The sequence below is a fragment of the Emydura macquarii genome, unplaced genomic scaffold, assembly GCF_026122565.2.
Source record: "Emydura macquarii macquarii isolate MOO-44397 ecotype Brisbane River unplaced genomic scaffold, CSIRO-AGI_Emac_v2 contig_2362, whole genome shotgun sequence".
Classification (NCBI taxonomy): Eukaryota; Metazoa; Chordata; order Testudines; family Chelidae; genus Emydura; species Emydura macquarii.
In genome coordinates, this window is record NW_027132499.1 from 4,195,052 (window position 1) to 4,214,377 (window position 19,326).

A 19,326-nucleotide genomic window follows, 5' to 3' on the forward strand; every position below is an offset into this window, starting at 1 on the left:
CCTGCTTTATGATGCTTCAAACCGCATTGCTTATTTTAGCAGTCCCTCTGCAGTGCAAACATGTCTAAATTGCGGTCTTCTATCACTCAGTTTTTGTGCCATAGACATTTTTCTCTAGCTGAATTTGGGGCTTCTAGGGCTCCTCTATGCTCTTCTAGACCCTTTACCAAGTGTATAGAGGCCAGAGTGGATGTGAAGATCTCACGCTATGAATCTATGAATCAGAAGCTGCAAGATAGGTGGCTTTCAGCCATCTTCAGAGCTGCAGTGGAGATACTAAGAGTGGGGAGGGGGGATAGGAAATAAAGAGCATAGGCTACTAAAATTCAGTGAGGAGATTCAGGCAAATCCATGGAAGCTTTTTCCTTCATTTGTAACATCTTGTGTTTTTCTAGTGATTGAGTAACATATGGTGTTCTAGGAAATGGACTGTGTTGATGTAAGAGTCTGAAAGCATCTCTTCTTTCTTCTCCTAGGAAATGAAATGTTACAAAAAAGCCAATCCAAAATAAAGTACAGAAAGGGTTAATTGATCCAAATGTTATCCCAAATACTGAATCAAACCTGATTCTAGATGTTTTCTCTCCCCCAACATACTCCCTTACCTTCACTGGTATCCCACTAAATCTATTTCAGGGATATCACCAAAGTTTCCTTAATCCAGTAATGCCTATCTGTCTCAAAAGGACAAGCAATTGGGCTGGCTATTGTTCAATCATCTGCATTATGCGGCTTCTTTATACTCCTAGAAAAGCAATGAAATTAGGGGTGTTGCTGACTTAAGGAGGCTAAAGTCAAGAAAGATTCCATGAAACAGATAGTTCTTATGATAAAGTGTACAATATAATAACATTCAGTGAAGTGTTCTGATCTACTACTGTAGAATACTGCAATATGTTTTATAAGGATGACCCAGAGACTTGTCCACTAGACATGCAAAAAACCAACTTGGCACATAAGCAGAGGTACTGTGAAGGACAGTACAAATCTCAGCATCTGTCTATAAAGTGTATGTGTGTGGCGGGTGATTCCTAAAGTGCACTAATGTGTTGTGCATTAATTGTCCATGTAGACCCTATTGCTGTGAACTAAAGGTTCCCTATAGCAGCAGTACACTAAAGTACAGCAGAAGGGTCTACATGGACCAATTAATGTGCAACGCGTTAGTGTGCTTTAGAAATCACACCCCTTGGAGCACATTACCTTATTATGTAGACAATAATCTAGTCTAGAAAGGCAAAGTCAGGATTTGTTAGTTTAATAAAATAGATTTATTTTCTTTTGTTTTCAGAGCTAACAGGTAGAGTTGGAAAGAAAATGGTAATTTATTTTTTTTAATTGTAAAAATAAAATGTCAAACATTTTCTATTTTTGGATGAAAAACTGAAAAAAGTAACTTTTCAGTTTTCAAAAATATACTGCATTTTTTTAAAGGAAGAATTTTCCATAACAATTTGTTTTGAAAAAAAAATTGACAAAATATTTGTGTCAAGGCAACATTTTGACCAACTCTAAAAATATTTTTCTTAGGGCGGCCTGCTTTAAAAGAAAGTCACTTCTATCTTGCTATGTCTGGACTTTACTTTTTACTGTGTAATATACAGATATTGGAATGCAAGACTGAGTTGGACACACTCCCATTGAACCACTGCATAGACTCCTTAGCCTTTTGGAAACCTTGTGACAGAGTCTGTACAGTTTTATCTACTCCCTGGTCTGAAATGCTCACCCACACTGTTGAGCTTTGTGTAAATTAAATCCTTTCTGGCATCATAAGGAATATTTCGTGCTTTATACATTTTCAGTCCTGCAGCAAAACGGTAGGTGTTGAACAACAGCCAAATAAGAACCTTTTTTTTTTTTTTTTTTGTGTTGGATACCCTTGTGACCTACCACTCAGAAGCGATACCACTGAGCTCAATGCCAAACCCTCACAACTTTCAGATAGACGTGGTTTTTTATTTCCTTTGGTCTCTGTTAAACTGACATGCATTCCACCCTGCTGACGGAGGCCTCTCCAATTGGGAATTTCTTTGAAAACCAGGAAAAATCAATTCAAATTAAGGTAGAAGCATGAGATCAAACTTCCCGTAATTTATTACAAGCAATAAGTCACCAAAAAAGCTAATAACCCTTAATGACATGGTATTTTGGTGATCTCCACTGTGGCACTAGATTAAAAAACGTAATGATATAATCTATGCACTGAGACTGAACATTAGTTCTTTGAGGTCCCTTTGTTTTTTAAGCACACTCTGTCCTCAGTAGCTTGACAGAATTCTCAAGCCAGCAGTGCTGAATATAATACCAACATTCTTCTTTTGTGGGGCTCTGACAGACGCTTTAAGAACTCATTGTTCAACCCAGTCTAACCATCTGGCATGTGTACCAAGGAGTCCTTTCACGTCCCTCACTCCAGGATCATGGCTAGTCTAGGCAAAGGCCATAGGAGCTTTCACTTATTCTTCATTCCAGGTGGCTGCTATTTTTGTTACCATTTCCTGTGTATGCATATCACAACTATAACCTAGCAGCTAATGTGACATGATAAGAAACTCATGTCAAACTAGTATGCTAGATATAATTTATAAAATAGAGTTATGGATATTAATTATAAACTAACACTTGCATAAATTAAGCAACATAATAAGGTCATGATAAATCCAGTTTTCAAATATGAACACACATGCATTAATATGAAATAGGGATAAGGACATGAATGCTGTCTCTTCCTGGATGAAAGGGTGCAGTCCAGAGTACAAGGGGAAATACAATGGGTGGAGCCTGCCAGTGATCAGAGAGTCTTCTGCTGTGTTTTGGAAGTGGAAAAAAGTGGAATGGCATAGATCCAGAGAACAAATTGCTCATGCAGAATAGGTTGTCACAGCCTCTGTGAGGTCCTTTCTGGGCTTACATATTGATCTGGAGTCTGCATCTGGCCACTTCTCTGACAAAAACAAAGCAGTCAGTCAGTCAATCCAGACTCCTCTCCCCCAGGAAGTGGATGAAATATTTAAGGTAGGTGGAGACTGTGGAAGACAAAGTACTGTCAGCAACACTGGAAAGGTATTAGGGAGGGACTGGTCCATGCAATCATTAATCAAAGGGACCAGATATAAATCTCTGTTTAAAGAGGTAGTTTAGATTTATGGGATACCAATAACATTTTTGTTTAGCTCTGTTGGCTTGATGTCATTGAAAGTATTCGGCTCAGCTTCCCCAAGACCTACAAATCTTTCATCATGAGGTGCTATTTAGTTGCCTTTGAGACCAGATCATGGATCTGGTAAAGCTCCCCCTGTTGTACACTCAGCAGACTGTTGTGAGGGATCAAAACACTGAATAACAGCTGCCCTTAGCTTGCTGTGGCAGGGCAGGGTTTAGACACAGTCCCTCGTTTTGGGCTTCAAGGCACACACTCCAGGCGCAGACTGTCTCTGACACCCCTCTTGGCAGTGGGCCCATTGCCCAGATCCTGACACTTGTGCCTTCTTTCCCAAAACATCCCCAGCAGCTTTTGCATGTTCCCCAGAACTCCACCATAGGTGCAAACCTTCCAGTTTTCAGTGTACTTCTTCAAGGGCATGTGATATTGGAAGCAAATAGTCACAGGCTTAGCCGAAGGTTTCTAACACAATTCCTCTTTTCTTAAGAGGTGAAGCACAAGAGAGGTTAGATCATGTAGAAAACAACAAACACCCTGAATGTAATGCCCCTCATGCTAGCTCACCCTTCCTTTGGGATTCCATCTGTGTTCTTGCTGCTGCAGCTCCTCTCAACCTGAACTGGTGAAAATGGCCAAAGGCCCAAAGGGAAACAGCTCCTGCCCTTTTATAATCTTCCAGTCTCCAGTGTCATGTGACTTCCTAATCAGCCTTAACAAGTGACCACACACTCCTATAAGGTAACTTCATTGCTTGGTGACCTCTCCTCTGATAAATCATTTATTACAGGTAACAGTCAGCCTACTGTCTAGGATGGTTCCAGTTCAGTGGGACAGCACTTCAGTTAATGACCCTCTATTGTTTAATCTGCACCAGGACCCCTTAGATTCCAGTCCAACATGGAGGTAAAAGGAAAACAGAGAAAGCAAACAAACCCCACATTCACCATAGAATGCATTCTGCCACAGACACACATAAAGAGCCCCCTAATATCAAACAGAATTCAGAAGTTGTACATAGATTCCCCAAATCATCACACCTGGCATGGGCAAGCAGCACTGCACTGAGCTGCTCCTGAGCCTTCCAATTAGACTAATTGCAGAGGATCATGATGGACAGCTAAATTCCCCCTGTACAGCTCTCCCCCATGGTGTTCTGCAGGTTTTTCCCTCTTCATCAAAAACAGAAGAGATTATGAATTTGTTTTTCCTGGATAAAGAATGACCTTGAAGTTTGAAGAAAATAAACATGGTTGACTAGGAATCAGTTTCTGAATTTGAATGAACATTCAAAGATTTCTTCAGCTCCAGTTATCAGGTGATCTTGTAGCATTCTCCTGCTATCTGACTGGACATTCAGGTGTTGGAGCTAGGTGGTTGTAAATGAAAGGGATGCTTATATGCACTTAGCTAAAATGTAGGAGTATTACTCATTCCAGCCCTGTACTTTGATCAAAGGAGAAAAGAAACAAGGTTTTCCTTTACACAAAAAGTTTGGACAAACACTTGTCAGGGATGGTCTAGGTTTGTTTGGTCCTGCCTCAGTGAAGGTTTCTTCCAGCCCTATATTTCTATGATAATATATAAAATTGCAGTCTGCACCATCCACTAGGATGTTGCAACCTACTCTCCAACTACTACATTCTTAACTTGGCTCATGCAGATGTAGATGGATGTATGCACCTCTCTTGTGGTGCAATCGGTACCACTACTCCTCCAGGTGCAGGGAATGTGTCTGTCCCTTGGCTTGTGCATGGGATGTGCCAGAGGAAGGCAAGAGTTTCTCTTCCTCCCAATGGATCCATGCAAGGGATGGAGAAAATCTAGCCTACTGAGCATGATACCATGGAAGGTTGAGAGGCCCCCGCTTTCATTGAGTCATGGGAGCTGAGAGCCCTCGGCATTTACAGTGTTCCCGTTGTTTGTTAATTGCTCTCTCTTTGACAGAGTTCAGCTCTGCTCCTCACCAATTTCTGAGCAAAAAAGCAGCCATCAAAGTACTCTAATATTTGTTTTGGAAGAAACTTTGGAAGAAGACAGGTATTCTTTTTTTTCTTTACAAATCATTTCTCTCTTATGTGCTCCAACATTTCTCCAAAGATGGGTTAACTCTCTGAAAACCAACCTTCCCATTTTACACTGTGGTCAACCTCAAAAAGACTGGTTGTTCTAAATTTGTTTGATTCACAAACATTCTCTGTAACCAACACTAACAACATTGTGCTGAGGTTTGGAATCCGCACATAAATCTGCATGGTTAACACATACACACACATGAATACCATATACACAACCACATATAAATGGGATAGCCATGTGATAAATTTGATCACTCTCTGCCGTTTTTATTCCAGCTTCCCTCCACTGATCTGCATCCTCAGATGTTTTAGTCCCCAAACCTGGAAACACACGGGATTGGGGACTCAGGAGCTCTTACTTTGGAATGTTGCTTTCCCTTCCACACCCCAAATTTCCCCATCACTTTGATTTGGGGGGATGATCATTTCTTAATGGAACTGCTGATGGCTCCCAAATTCTGGGCCCATTGGACGCTCCTGGAAATGGAACTTTTGTTTAGTGCTCTTTAACAGTGTTAAATAAATAAGCTCAAGGAGATGACGTCCTTCAAATGTCTTTGGATGGGAACTCCAAAATGTCAGCTAAATGGTGTATTTAGACATCTAAGGAGGCAGGTAGGCACCTGTGTATGTTTAAGGATCTGGGCCAAAACCCTTGCATCTCTGGTAAGAGAAGTTTCCTGACTTCTTTACTAGGAAAAAAAAAAAGACTTCAGTTTTTAACCTTTAAAAGTCACAAAATATTACACCTGAAATCTGTCACTGGCCCAGAACTAGATATTGCCTGTCCTGGCCCTTAAGCCTGGTGTACCTTTGTGGAAGAAATGTCACTCCTGATATGAAGAAGAAAAAGTTGTTCTGGAATTTATCCTTTTATAAATGAACACAGCTGTTTGACCTTGATCAGAAGTTTGGGATATTAAGTAGGCTCTGTGGAGGTGGATTAATGAGCAGAGTGCAGAAGTGTTCAATGATGCATGATACAAGTTATTTATTAAATAGTTTTACAAATTATCACATGGCTATCACCACTGTATTTATAGCATGAAAACATATATATACAGAGAATCCTCTCTTAAAAAACCACTCCACCATGCATTAACTACATGGACATACAGCAACATAGAGAGCATGCAATGCAAGTTAATATTGCTGTAGGAACCTTGTGCTAGATCCTCAGCTGATGTAAATTGGCATAGCACCATTGACTCCAGTGAAGCCATCCTCATTCGGACCAGTTAACCTTGATCATTAATTTTTTTATTTCCTGGGGATTTTTTTATTTTCTTTTAATTGTGCAACCCTAGCAATGCATGAAAATAGCTGATTTACAATTAAATTTTATTTCTTTATTTTATTAAGCCTTTTTTGTTTAATGGATTGTCACTTACCATCGGCTGTCACTAAGGCCCATTATCTAAAATGTAACCAGCCATGTGCAGAACATTAAAAATGCTTATAAGCTTTTGGCAGGGACGGGCCTAAATTACATTCTCATCAAATTATAGCGGTGATTTTCAGCTTGGGGCAGGAGCAGGGAAGAGAGGAAAAAGTATAAGTTTGAAAAAATGTTTTTTCACACTATTAAGCCAACAGGAGCAGTACCAGTGGAGCCTATAAGTTTCAGTTTCAGGATTATTCAAGTGTCTGTTTTTAAAATGGGAACAAAAACGATAATACAGTACGTTGTATTATTTAATGTAAAGTATTAACAATAATTTAGAAATTCCTCTAGGGATTAACCAGATCAAAAGAGATTTAAACACATGTGTTCTACATTAGAGACTTCCTTGATAGATAACCTTCTTTAGGAGTATATATTTTCTTTTTTGGCTATTAAGCTTTTCTTGCTGAAAGAGAAGGATACGTTACCTAATTTGCTGACAGTTTAAAAATCTGAGATTAATAAGGAGGAAAAAATATTATTCTAATAATATACAGGAACCTTTGTTTTTTATTTTTCCTGTAGAATTGCTAGAATAGGTTCAAACTGCAAAATTCAGATCTGGCTCCAGATTTCAAATATCCCAGAGTTCAAGGGCATTTAGAGCCAGGATTTTGGTTCAGGCCAGTATAGAGATAAGGGACAGCCCTGAAATTTAGTACTATATCTGTGTTTAAATTCCATTCTTTCCCCTTCAGATAAGCATCCTGCCCTTGTTGAAGTCAATGGGAGTCTTTCCACTGATTTCATTTGGGCCAGGAATTTCCCCTTGAGTGTCAGGTCAAGGTTGACGTCCTACATTCTCTTTATTTACTTGTTGTTTGTGCTACTGGGAGTTCCTGAAGGGCTTTCCCACAACAACATTCCTATTGATACACACTCCCTAGGCTAAAGCCTGCTTCATGGACCTGAGACTTGCAGAGTATCAAACATCGCAAATGACACCCATGCATTTGTAGCCCTGTCATGTCTTTCCACATATCTTGTAAAGAGCTAATATATAAATGGGTGAGCGAGCAGACTGACAGAGTCCCCTGTGAAATACTTAAGGTGAGGTATAGTGTGTGAAGGATAATAGGTCTTGAACCAAGCCCCCAGAAATGCTCAGACTGCAGCCACCACCCAGCATCTCACTGGAACCAATAGAGAAGGAGGCTAGTGCGGTTCTAGTTCACCAACGGGTCCACCTACATAGTTCCTCATTGGAGAAGATGTCTGGCCCCACCCATTGGTTCAAACACAGTACTGAAGTCAGGAGGAGGCACAGGAAGTTGTCATTATGAACGCTAACTCCTGTCTTCCTCTCTGTATCCAGTTCCTGCACCCCAGACTGTTCTTGCCATCCTTATCTCAGATCCTCCTGCTTTCCTGCCTTGCCCCAGGTCCCTGCTTGTCTGCCCTCCTGGCTCCCAACTCTGGCTTTGACTCTTGGATCCGGTTCCTAGCTCCCAACTCCAACCACTAGGCCAGATTGTCCAGACCCCAGTCCTTACACAATGGGGTGTGAGCCAGGAAGCCAGGAATTCTAAGTCTGCTGTTCTACCGCCTGCTGCTAATAATTCATAACCACTACAACTCACTAAGCTCTGACACCCTTCTTCAGCAGGTAGACAGCTTTCATTCACCCATTCTACAAATACCATAAAGTGACAGGTTACATGAGGTCACTTCAAGCACAGCCTAGCACAGCTAAGCATCATCTACTTTGCCACTCTGCCTTTCCACTTCACAGGGAGCCAGAAAGAGAAACCAGGAATCCTAATGATGAACATTCCATTACTGTCACTCAAATCTCTGTGTAGCCACTGGCAGAAATTGCCACCCCCTAAGAATTGATCTTCAGCAAAGATAACAGACTATTTCTGCTACAAACTACTCCTTTAGTTCAAGTGACAGGGATGGAATACTGAAGAGCCTGGAGTCAAAACTCAATTGGGGAAAAAACTATGTGTGATTATGTCATTTAAAAACCGCATAATAATACATTCACACAGTCGAATTAAAGTCGCACAGGTAACTTTATGCCTAGTATTTCCTCATTTTCAGGAAATGTCAGTTTTACACAAACAAACATTTTATATATATATATATATATATCTATACATATATCTATAATATAATAATAATATAAATATATATATATATATATATAGAGAGAGAGAGAGAGAGAGAGATCTTACATGTGTAAATTTAAGAAGGGATCCTATAGACACACACACATATGTATATATAGCCTTCTTAAATAGTGGAGGACTGGATGAGTCAGAGATTGTTAAAGACTGAGCTATTTTCACCTGTAAATTATCAGTCTGACTCCAGACCAGCTCACTTGGGATTAAAATTTGTTCCCTTCTAATGGTGGTCCCTCTATGAGATGTGTTTATTACATCATAAACTTACCAACACATTTTTCACTAATTGGCAGACTCAGTAGAAAGACCAAGAACTGTATGGCCAAGGATACTGAACCACCCTTGTGACCTCTCGAGTAAGTATCCCCCCTACATCATGGCTGAAGCATGCCAGAGCAGTAGTTTTTGTGGGAAACCTGTCCGGATGCTGCTGTACAGATGAAAAAGAGAAGTTAATTCACAAGGGCTGTCCAGCTAACATCTTTCACCAGAATTAAATCCACAAATGTTTTTAAAGCTGAGGTTAAGGGTTATTTGCAACTTATTTACAAACATGCAAATTAACTCATTAAGTCATATGTATTAAACATCACATGTGGAACTTCTCACAACTTGGCAGAGATGGGATTCTGAGGCACTGCCGTCCACGACGTGGATGCTCTCCACACCCAGAGCGGCAGACCTCTCCAGATCTCATCCCAGCTGCTATCCGCTTACTCCCCAAATGAGGACCAATCCAGATACCTGGTTTCCACTGCCCACTCTCCCCAACTATGGCGAGCTTCGGAGACAAACCCACCTGACCTCTACCCATTTGTATGATGCTGAAGTTATCTGCACTCCCCTATTCCTGCAGGAAGGTAACTTAATTGGGGGGACACAATCAAATGAGCCTGCAGCAGCCCAAGATGTGCTTGAATAAGGCCTACTTAACATAGATTACAAACCTAAAATATGCTTAGCTGGCGACAGAAGAATCACCAGCATAAAACAATGTAGAGTGGCTGCTACACTACATGCCCTCCCTGTAGCCTTTATAGGGAGAATGGCTGGGAAATAGGGGTTGTGGTCATGGCTTTCATGCAATCCTCAGTTGCCATAACAGCCTGTGGAACTGTTCTCAGACAACACAAAAGCTGTTCCAGATTAACCAGGGAACTGTCCTGCCATATAGCTGACCTACCCCATAATTGACTCAGAATTGGGAAAGCCAGAGTTGTGGATCAGGGCCTGGCCTTGCCTTCCTTTGGTTTAAAATTAAATTGTTTTTGATTCAGACCAAGTTTTGGCCATTTAAAAATTAAAATCTAATCATGATTAGTGGAAAATGTCAGTTAATTTGCTAAGTAAATATATGAAGGACACACATAGGTGCACTGTACATACATGACTGTCTCGGGACATGTACACTTTCCATTTTTGTTCAGAGGACAATTTGATTCTAAGATGTGTGAGGTAGAAGAATTAATTTGGCAGTGAACTTTTGGATTGGAATTGTCTGGGTTTTTTTTTTTTCTTTTTTAAGTGTAAGACTGTTTCCCTTCCTTGGTTGCTAGAATAACTACAGCTCAGTCACGATCCCAGCCCTCCAAAGATATTGCCAAAATCAGCCAACAACAAACAAACGCATACAAAGAACCCACTTGAGGCCTGATATTTCTAATGAGGTATTTGTTTGATCATTCTTATTGTGGACTTATAATAAAGGATTTCAGGTGAAACCTTTAAAAGGAGTTAAAGGTCAGATTGCTTCTCTCAAATCTGCACATACAGGGGGAATGCATCTTCCCAGCCTTATGCAGAATGGTGATCCATCCAGCACTTCTGAAAACCCCAGGAAGGGCTCTCTATGGAGTCAGAATCTATGTGGGCAAGGGACTGTGTAGACCTGGGTTGAAAGAATGTGTTAAAATCAGTAACACAATGTGATAACTTCTTCCAGATTTCTAGATAGTAGGTGGCACAAACCTCAACTATTTCCAAGCCTTTAATGCAGCGATAAAGAGCACACAAACATCCTGAGCTGCCCAAGGAAGTCAGTGAAAGTTTTTCCTTTGACTTGAATGGAAGTAGGATTGTGCCCTACATCCTTGGCATAGATGCTGCTGCAGGTGCGTGCTAAATGGCTTTAGACTGCTCTTCAAACAGCACTTTATGAATCTAGGTTTGAGTACTTTGCCCTTTAGCTTAGGCAATAGAGTTACTGTGTTGGATCTGAGGGCCTTTGGTTCAGCTCCCAGGAAGGATTACATCCCTCACAAAGCGAGAGAGAGCTCAAAATGCAAATCTCTTGAGAAACATTTAGCATATCTCCACTTTCACTTGTTCTAAGCAGAGATATAAAAGCTTGTGTCTAATTTGCTGGCTCCAGGGGAAAAGAGCAAGCTAACATTATTTCAATAAAGCAAACCAGCAATGAATAACACAATGATGTCATGCTTCAAGCGGGTACTAAAGGACATCCTTAAAACACCATGGTGTTTTTACCCACTTGTACTGAACTGTGGAATTTCAAATGCATTAGAATACAAATCAGCATATATACCAGTATTCCTATGGCAGCATTCATTGGACTGGAATGTTTATTGTGTTGTGTCTGCTATTAAAAATATCAGCTCAAACAATTAAAAAACAATTAATTTTAAGGAAAGGAAATGACAGTAGCAAATCCACTGTGTCCCTACAAAGTCTCATTATAATAAATAAATGTGGCCACCAAGGTTTCCATAGTGTGTATGTTTTACAGGAAATGATCTGTAAACAAAAATATTGGCAAGAGATATATTTTCCTTGATTAGTATGGTATTTCTTGCAAATCTTATTTACATGGGGAATGTTGAGTCTTGATTTTGATGCTTAGCTAAATTTGTGTCTAGATATTTAGTTTATGTTTCTGGGCCTTGAAAAATATTTAATTTCACAATTAATGGAATTTCAATAAAGAAACAAAACTATCGGTAACACAAGTGTATGGGAAATTAAAATGTTTGCATTACCAGACTGAAGAAAACCACATTATTCTGGCTTCCAAATGATTTTTTTTTTTTTTTTTTGCCTTTGGATGAGGGGAAAAAAAAAAAAGAGGAACAATGGATGATGTTCTTAATTATGCCATTCATCTTCATTTTAAGTAACCTAAGGATGAGATGGACCATCCCTGGGTGATTAAATGTAGCTTATTAACTCCCTGGCAGAGTCAAAATATGGAAAAGGTCCCTCTGGCAAGTATTTGATAGACATTTCTGAAACATTAAGGATAGAACTTAATTTTATTTATACAGTTAAAATTATGGATATTTATAAAAAATCATTTTTGTCTGGTGTTTGGTCATGTCTGGCCATGTCTGATGTGCAATGACACGAAATGAATCATAGTGACTCCAACTACTCATGTGAGTAGGTGTTCAACATACTGAATCAGGGATTCCAAATCTTGCCCTTACATAGTTTAAGGTAGTTTTCTATCGGCTTTGGCATTCTCTTTCAAGGAAGACATGATGATATGTGGTGATTTTCAGATTTGCCATGATTTTCTTATTTATGTCATTTTGTTTTTGGATGGTAAAGCATCTGACTACCTATTACAAATACTTTAGCTCACATGAGTTTTCATGATCACGCAATGTGTTACTTATGTTCACATAGGTTATTTCAGCAAAAAGGCCTTGCTCTCTTTTAAGTTAATGGAAAGTTCCCATTGATGTGAAAGGTGCAGGATCAAACAATGAATGTCCAGTATTGCTGACACTGAAGTCCATGAAAAAACTTTCTCTAACTTCAGGCCCTATGTTTCTGATTGTACAGGAAGAGCCATATGAGCTAAAGTGACAAAGTTTAGGACTGACTACCTTATGCCCTGCCTTTCTGCTCCAGCTTGGGCACTATCCTGCAGAGAGCAGAGCAGATAGCTTGCAATGCAAATGTGTCCATGTATACCCCCAAAATAAAGAGGTCTTTGAAATTAGAGAAAGGAATCTGTAGAATCCATCTGATTTAGCCATGAGTTCTCTGATTTGTAACAAGAACTTTGGAGTGTGTGTGTGTGAGGGGGGAGGGTGTTGATACAGAGAAGGAACATTCTGTGACTTACTCCAACTTTGTAATTTTTCCAAGATTTTGGATAGGAATGTTTCATAGCGAAGTCCTTTAATCTTTTTGGGAAATTACACAGCCATAAGTCTTCACTTTTGTCTGATGCTTCAACCCATTATAACATGTGCTTTACCAGTGGATCAAAACTCAAAGCTGTTCCCTGGCTTCAAAGATTCAGACTTAAGTTGAAAGAGTCACTTATGCTGTTCCTGTACAACTATGCACCAGTAATAATGAAACAAAATTTATTCCAGAATTAGCTGTAAATTATAGTAACTTTTACACACTATGCTGCAACAGAAAATATGATAATCCAGCAAGAGGAAAGGAAGTTTTGTCATCTGATGAGTTGGGTACCACACAAAGGTTGTGCATGTTTTTAGGAAAATTATTTTCCATTTAAAGTGTCTGTAAAATACTCAAAAGTTAGAAATATAAAATATACTGTAAGTGGACTGATTTTTAATTTCCTTTTGCCATAAATGATATAGCATTGCTTGTCCAAATCCAGTTTAAATGTCAAATAATACAAAAAGATGATCAATTTTCTCCTGCAGCTTTATAATGGGAAGGTAATTAATTTTGATCTCTCATTATGTACTGTAAGAGACAAGCTTTCCACCAGGTCTCTTAAAGCCAGAAAGTATTCAGTTAGATTCATGGCAACAGCCAGGGCTGAGATTAACCCCCTGTTGGGGATCACACTCCCAACCTTGCAGTGCAAAGATATGTTAGACACCAACCAATCTAGTTAGCACAAAGCCATGTATAAAACTCAGCTCTATTATTCAACCCTCCTACACAAATAGATTTATTTATCTGTCCAGTTTAACTAGACTCCTGAGTCAAATTCTTAGAAATTATAACACCAAGCCCACCTGAAGCAAACAATCTTAATCTTTATAAGAAACTTTTGGTTTGGACAGGAATATTGCCTGACACACTTTTTACAAAGCTATTTTTTCCTTAAAAGCATCTATTTTATTCTACACAATCAATCATCTACTGCTCTACTTAAGAGTATGGTATTTCATTCAGTTCAAAGCTATGCAGCAAGTATAATTTTTGTTTGTCTCTTTATTCACATTTCCCTTTGCCATTTATCACTTCACTGGCTTTCTCTTCTTGTGTGCAGCTCTTATAAAATTCACACATTTATATTTAATGCTGTCACCTGAAATGGCTTTTCCTTCCTTCCTTCTCATATTACTCCCCATCTTCTTCTGTTCACTCCCTATCACAATCTTCTTCCTTCAATTCACTGTCCTATTATCATTTCTAAATGCACTTCTTTGCCTTCTACATAGTGGAACTTTCTTCCCCTCTCTGTTTCACTGGCTGTCCTCATCACTGTACATTCTGTCTCCAGACCTTTCTCTCTTTGTCATCTTAATAGGCCAAAATTAACAAATCTCTGTTGTGGAGTGCGAGTTTCAGATTCCACTCCTTGGTTATAGAATGATCCATGTGGTTTTCATTCCAGGTCAGATTCGCAACTAGAGCAAAGTATTTCTGCCTCTGATTCACAGTATTTCCTCAATGCTTTGTTCCTTCTGGTTGGTTCTTACCTCTAGTTCTATCTTCCTCCACACAAATCTGGCCAATTCCCCAGTCCTTCCATTCTCATTTCCCATAACTTACGGACTTTTATTCATGAATTCCCTTCATGCAATGGAACAATGACAGTTCAATGCATCAAGGCCTTGCATTTCCCCCAAGGGATTTGGGAAAGGAATATTTGGCTGTTAGAATATTAAATTGAATCATTGCAATGAAGTTAATGAGACAATGTTAAGCTTGAGTAAGGAATGTAGTATTTAGGCCATCGTGCATGCACGTGGTTTAAATGTGTAACAAACTGCCAAAGTCAGAAAATGAAACAAATTCAGTCATTCTTTTCAAGGGTGTAGGAAATTTATTTGGAAAAAGGAATCAGAACAGAAGCACAGGTTAGATTTTATGAGTTAAGTTAAAACACCCCCCATTCAAAAACGTTACTTTGGAGGTTTACAACCTATGGGCCACATCCTGCTAACATATAATTTGCTTAAAACTCCTGTTAAATTAGGGCTTTGTGTATGATGGCAGGATATATTGTAGCTCTGAATTTTCTGGCAACTCGAAGTGAGATGGGTAGGGAAAATGCCATAAATAAGTCTCACCACTTGTAGGTGAGAATTCCGATGCTCAGGAACAGAGTTAAATTATGGTGCAGCTCTCTCTCTCATGTTCAATGGAAGAAAAGCCTTTTAATGCAAGAGGGTATGTTTATAGAGAAGAAACACTCATGATTATTTTTCTTTGAACAGGGCTATTGTCTTAGGATTCGACACTGCATAGCTTTGAGGTGTTTTCTGAGGGCTGCAAAATTCTAGACAAGAGTAAGGTATAATAAGAGAGAAGTGTCCAGAGACAAGACCAATAGCTTTAGTATAAGGAGTGAGGGTCATTACACCAACTCCTATTTGGTTCAATTAGCTAAGAGGCAATAGGGCAGCATCTGAGAACTGAGAGAGAATGCTTTTTTGATGCACAACCTACTTTCATGATAATATGTATTCATTTAATAAATGTATTACAGACAGCTATTTAAAATATTTGCACAATATGGTATTTCATTAGTACTGTGTTCTGAAACTGATACATACCAAGCATGAGTTAAATATAGCTATGAAAAAAAATTGAAACAGAAGAGCAAAAGGCAAAATGTGCCCATTCTGTGGTTTCTCAAAAGGACAAATAATTCCACATTTTGCTTGGAAGTAATGTGCAAATTTCATTTCTTGTAAAAAGCAGCCCACCAGCCTCACCTCTTTTAAAAACTAAAGATAAGTTTGAATGTGTTTAATTGTGGAAATTTAATTGCCTAGGGACTTTAGGCGTCCACAGCATTAGGCAGCAGCTGAGCAGAGTCTCTGAAGATCTCAGTTGTACCTAAATGTTGGACTTAGGTGCCTAAAGTGGCAGTTAGGTGTCTAAGACTTTTTCTGGCTCTGGTCCCAAAAGACTACCATAGGTAACTCTACAGACAACCTGCAAAAAATTTTACAGTGATCTGAGACATCCACCAAAATCCCACACAGTACAACACTTAACCCTTTAGAATTGCATCTGTTGATGAGAACAGCAAATAGCATTTAATGCATGTTTCTATGTACAAATACTACAAATATGCTATTTTCCTTTACAAATACAGTATGTGAGTGACTAGATGTGTAACCTCTCTGCTTTAAAACTATGATTGACAGTTAAGCCTGCTCTTCTACAGGAGTTTACTGTGACCATAAGCAATAATTTTCAATCATAGAACTTAGTGATCAGAAAGACTTAGCTCATGTTGTCCATGGCCCTACTGGAGACAAATCAGTCCCTTTATGATGTTATTTTACTGCTTTGGCCAGTGTAGATTTTAAATGTCTAAAGTGACAGGGATTTCCTTCCTTCCTTCCTTTGAGAAACTCATCCAAGATCTAGTAGATCTCATTGTTAGGAAGCTTTTCCTGATAGAACACCAATTTCTCCAGACAGTGATAACAGAAATGTGTCTGTTGGTGATCTACCCAGAGAGACCAGCTTACATATTTTACTTGGCCTCTAAGCAGCTTTCCTTTACTAAACAGAAGATCAGTTAAGGAATGGGTACTTCATTTGTAATGGTTATGTAAGACCTCAAGAGAGCATTCATCCTTCTTGGGTGGTTGAGGAGATGCAGGCATTAGCAGTTATAAGTACCTCATTAAATTACACAGGCAGGGGCATTTTAAAATACATAGGAAGCAATGGGCCTAATTCTATAGAAAAGTCTTAAGACCACAACTCTGGTCAGAGTCCAAATCCATTTAAAATGCTGTCACTGCAAAATGCTATATGTTATAGTCAGACCAGAACTGATTTCTCAAGCAAAGTGGTTTGGGGTTTGGGTTTTTAATAGCACTCCTCACTTAGTACCTGCACATTTAATTTGAATTTTTCCATTGACTTCAGTAGAAAGTAGGAGCAGGACCAGGCCTCAGGTCTGAATTTTGGTTCAATTCAACCTCAATATGAGGCTGATCCAAAGTACATCGTAATCAATGGAAAAATACGGTTGCTTTCAGTTGGCTTTGGATTAGGCCCTATCTTTGGAAAAAATTCCAAACCATGTAGAGCTACACTATACCCAGAAACTGTGGGTCAATCCTGAAATAATACTGTGAATGGAGAAGCTGACAAGAGTTAAATGCAAGCTCCAAAGGTGGATAAATTAGAGATTCAAACAATAGTCGCTTGCTGCCAAGAGTTGACAGTCAGAGGACCTCAGATTTTTGTGTTTAGTACTGGAAGGATGACCATTCTAGTTCCTTATTTGCTTTCTATTGCTCTAGTGCTATGTAACTGGGCCAGCGCCTAACCTAGTGTAAATCAATGAAGCTCTACTTATGCCATGGAGCTATGCCAATCTACACTAGCTAGGATCTAGCCTAAATTAAATTCTTACTTCAAGTTCTTACTTGTCAGTAAAGCTTCTACTATGCCATTGGCATTAAATACATAATAATACATGCACAGCAAGAAATGTGGGGGTGGGAGTGTGGGGAAGGGAAATCCCCATAAAGACCCAGTTCCACTCCTATTGGCTTCAGTGGTTCAGAATTCGGCCCTTGAGGTTAGTATACAGTCCTATACTATGCAGTTAAAAAATCTCCCCAAAATATGCACCCTGAAAAGGTTCTATCTTAGTAATAAAGAAAGAGCAAGTACTGGCCACTTCATTAGGAATGAGTGACTTGGTCTGTCTAAAGTAAGAACTGATCTGAACTTCACACAAAACTTTTAAGCAAACCCACTGAGTTCATTTCACTTTTAAATATATATATATATATATATATATATATATATGTTGACATCTAAGCATTTAGGTGGTTTATCAGAACAAACCCCTGAACCATTTCAGCTCACTCATTTTGGCAGACCAAAAATAAAATTAATTGATTTATTGCATTTCCTCTTCCTTCTGTTACAACTGAATATAGCATGGCTGCTGCTTCAGCACATACCTGCACTAGATGAAATACAGGGTGAACCACAGAAAGGTCCCAAGTTGCAAAAGCCTTGGGCTGGCCCTGTGCATAGTGCTGTGATCACAGAGGATAAGGGTTGATTATGTTCCGGTGGGTGGTGGCGAGGGAAAGGAAGGCAAAAAATTGTTTCATGGTGTCCCCTAAATGCTAAACACATTTCTTCTCCTCTGACTGTGTGACATTCCACACTGTACACTTTGCTCTCTGTAGCTGAAATCCTGGCCCTATTGAAGTCAATTGGAGTTTTACCATAGGCCAAGATGGGGCCAAGATTTCATCCTATAAGCTTACAACAAACAAGAGGCTCCAAACCTACTTCAATAAACTGCTGTCTCATGGCTTCAGTCATAATGGTCCTGGCCCTGGAAGAGAAGAAAAAGAAAATGGATATACCATCAAGTCATGTAAGCTGCATACAAATAATTACAAAGATAAAGCTGTGGCCATCACCTGAATTGAAGGCATAGTGCTGAAGAGCAGCTGTTGTAGGTCAGAAATGAGGTCATGAAAAGGAAGGTTGAAAACAGTTTTACAGGGAATGGAAAAGATTAGTCTGATTTGGTGGTCCCTGTGGGCAGATCCAGTTCAGCTCCCCTGTGTCAGAGAAGGCAGCCCCAGCTGAGCCAATTAAAGGGGGCTATAAAAGCCTGTCAAAGGGCAGAAATGGGAGGTGAGATTGGGGTAAGATGTGCCTGGGGAAAGGAGCACAGAGGAGTAGGGATAATTCTGGCGAGGGTGAGCATGGAGCAAAGGGCTAAGAGCCCAGGAAGGATGCCATGGACCTGTTGGTAGCAGAACTGGTGGAGAGTACAGCTGTCTGAATAAGGCTTGGTTGAGTAGGGTGAGCTGAGGCACTGTTTGTTTTTGGTTTGCCTCTGTTTGAAAAATAAATCTATTGAAAGGAGACAGGGTGGGGTAATCTGTCTTTGGAAGGTGGTAAAAAGCCCTGCCCTGTGACATACGGAGGAGAATGTGGGCACTCTTGATGTAAGGGAAGAGTGAAATAAATTTTGGGGGGTCAGTGAAGAGAAAGCTGAGCTCATGATATTGACTGACCCCATCTAGTTTTGGGAACTAAGAGGAAAATGGAGGAGGTGATTTGCATGTTAGTAACAGGGCAGCAGCAACACTTGGCTTTGATACAGTGGCAACAAGAATAGCAGCAGCAGATTCAGACTCTGCTCATGCAATTGATGGACAACCAGAAGAAGCATCAGGAGGCACAATTTGCTACACAACAGAGGTGGCAAGAAATCCATTTTCAACATCGAGTGGTTACAGAAATATAACCAAAGGACACTAGGTAACAGGGTCAATGATGGGACCATGGGCCTACTGGCCCCAGGCCTGGAGAAGC

At 39.6% G+C, this 19,326-nt stretch overlaps 1 long non-coding RNA gene across 1 annotated transcript; it reads right to left on the reverse strand.

Annotated features, from left to right (window-relative positions):
- Window positions 1–2,074: 2,074 nt before the first annotated feature.
- Window positions 2,075–3,822, reverse strand: LOC137161622 (uncharacterized). Its single transcript, XR_010922144.1, has 2 exons — window positions 3,731–3,822; window positions 2,075–3,029 (listed from the first exon to the last, which is right to left on the reverse strand). It is a non-coding gene; the product is annotated as an uncharacterized lncRNA (long non-coding RNA).
- Window positions 3,823–19,326: the final 15,504 nt, after the last annotated feature.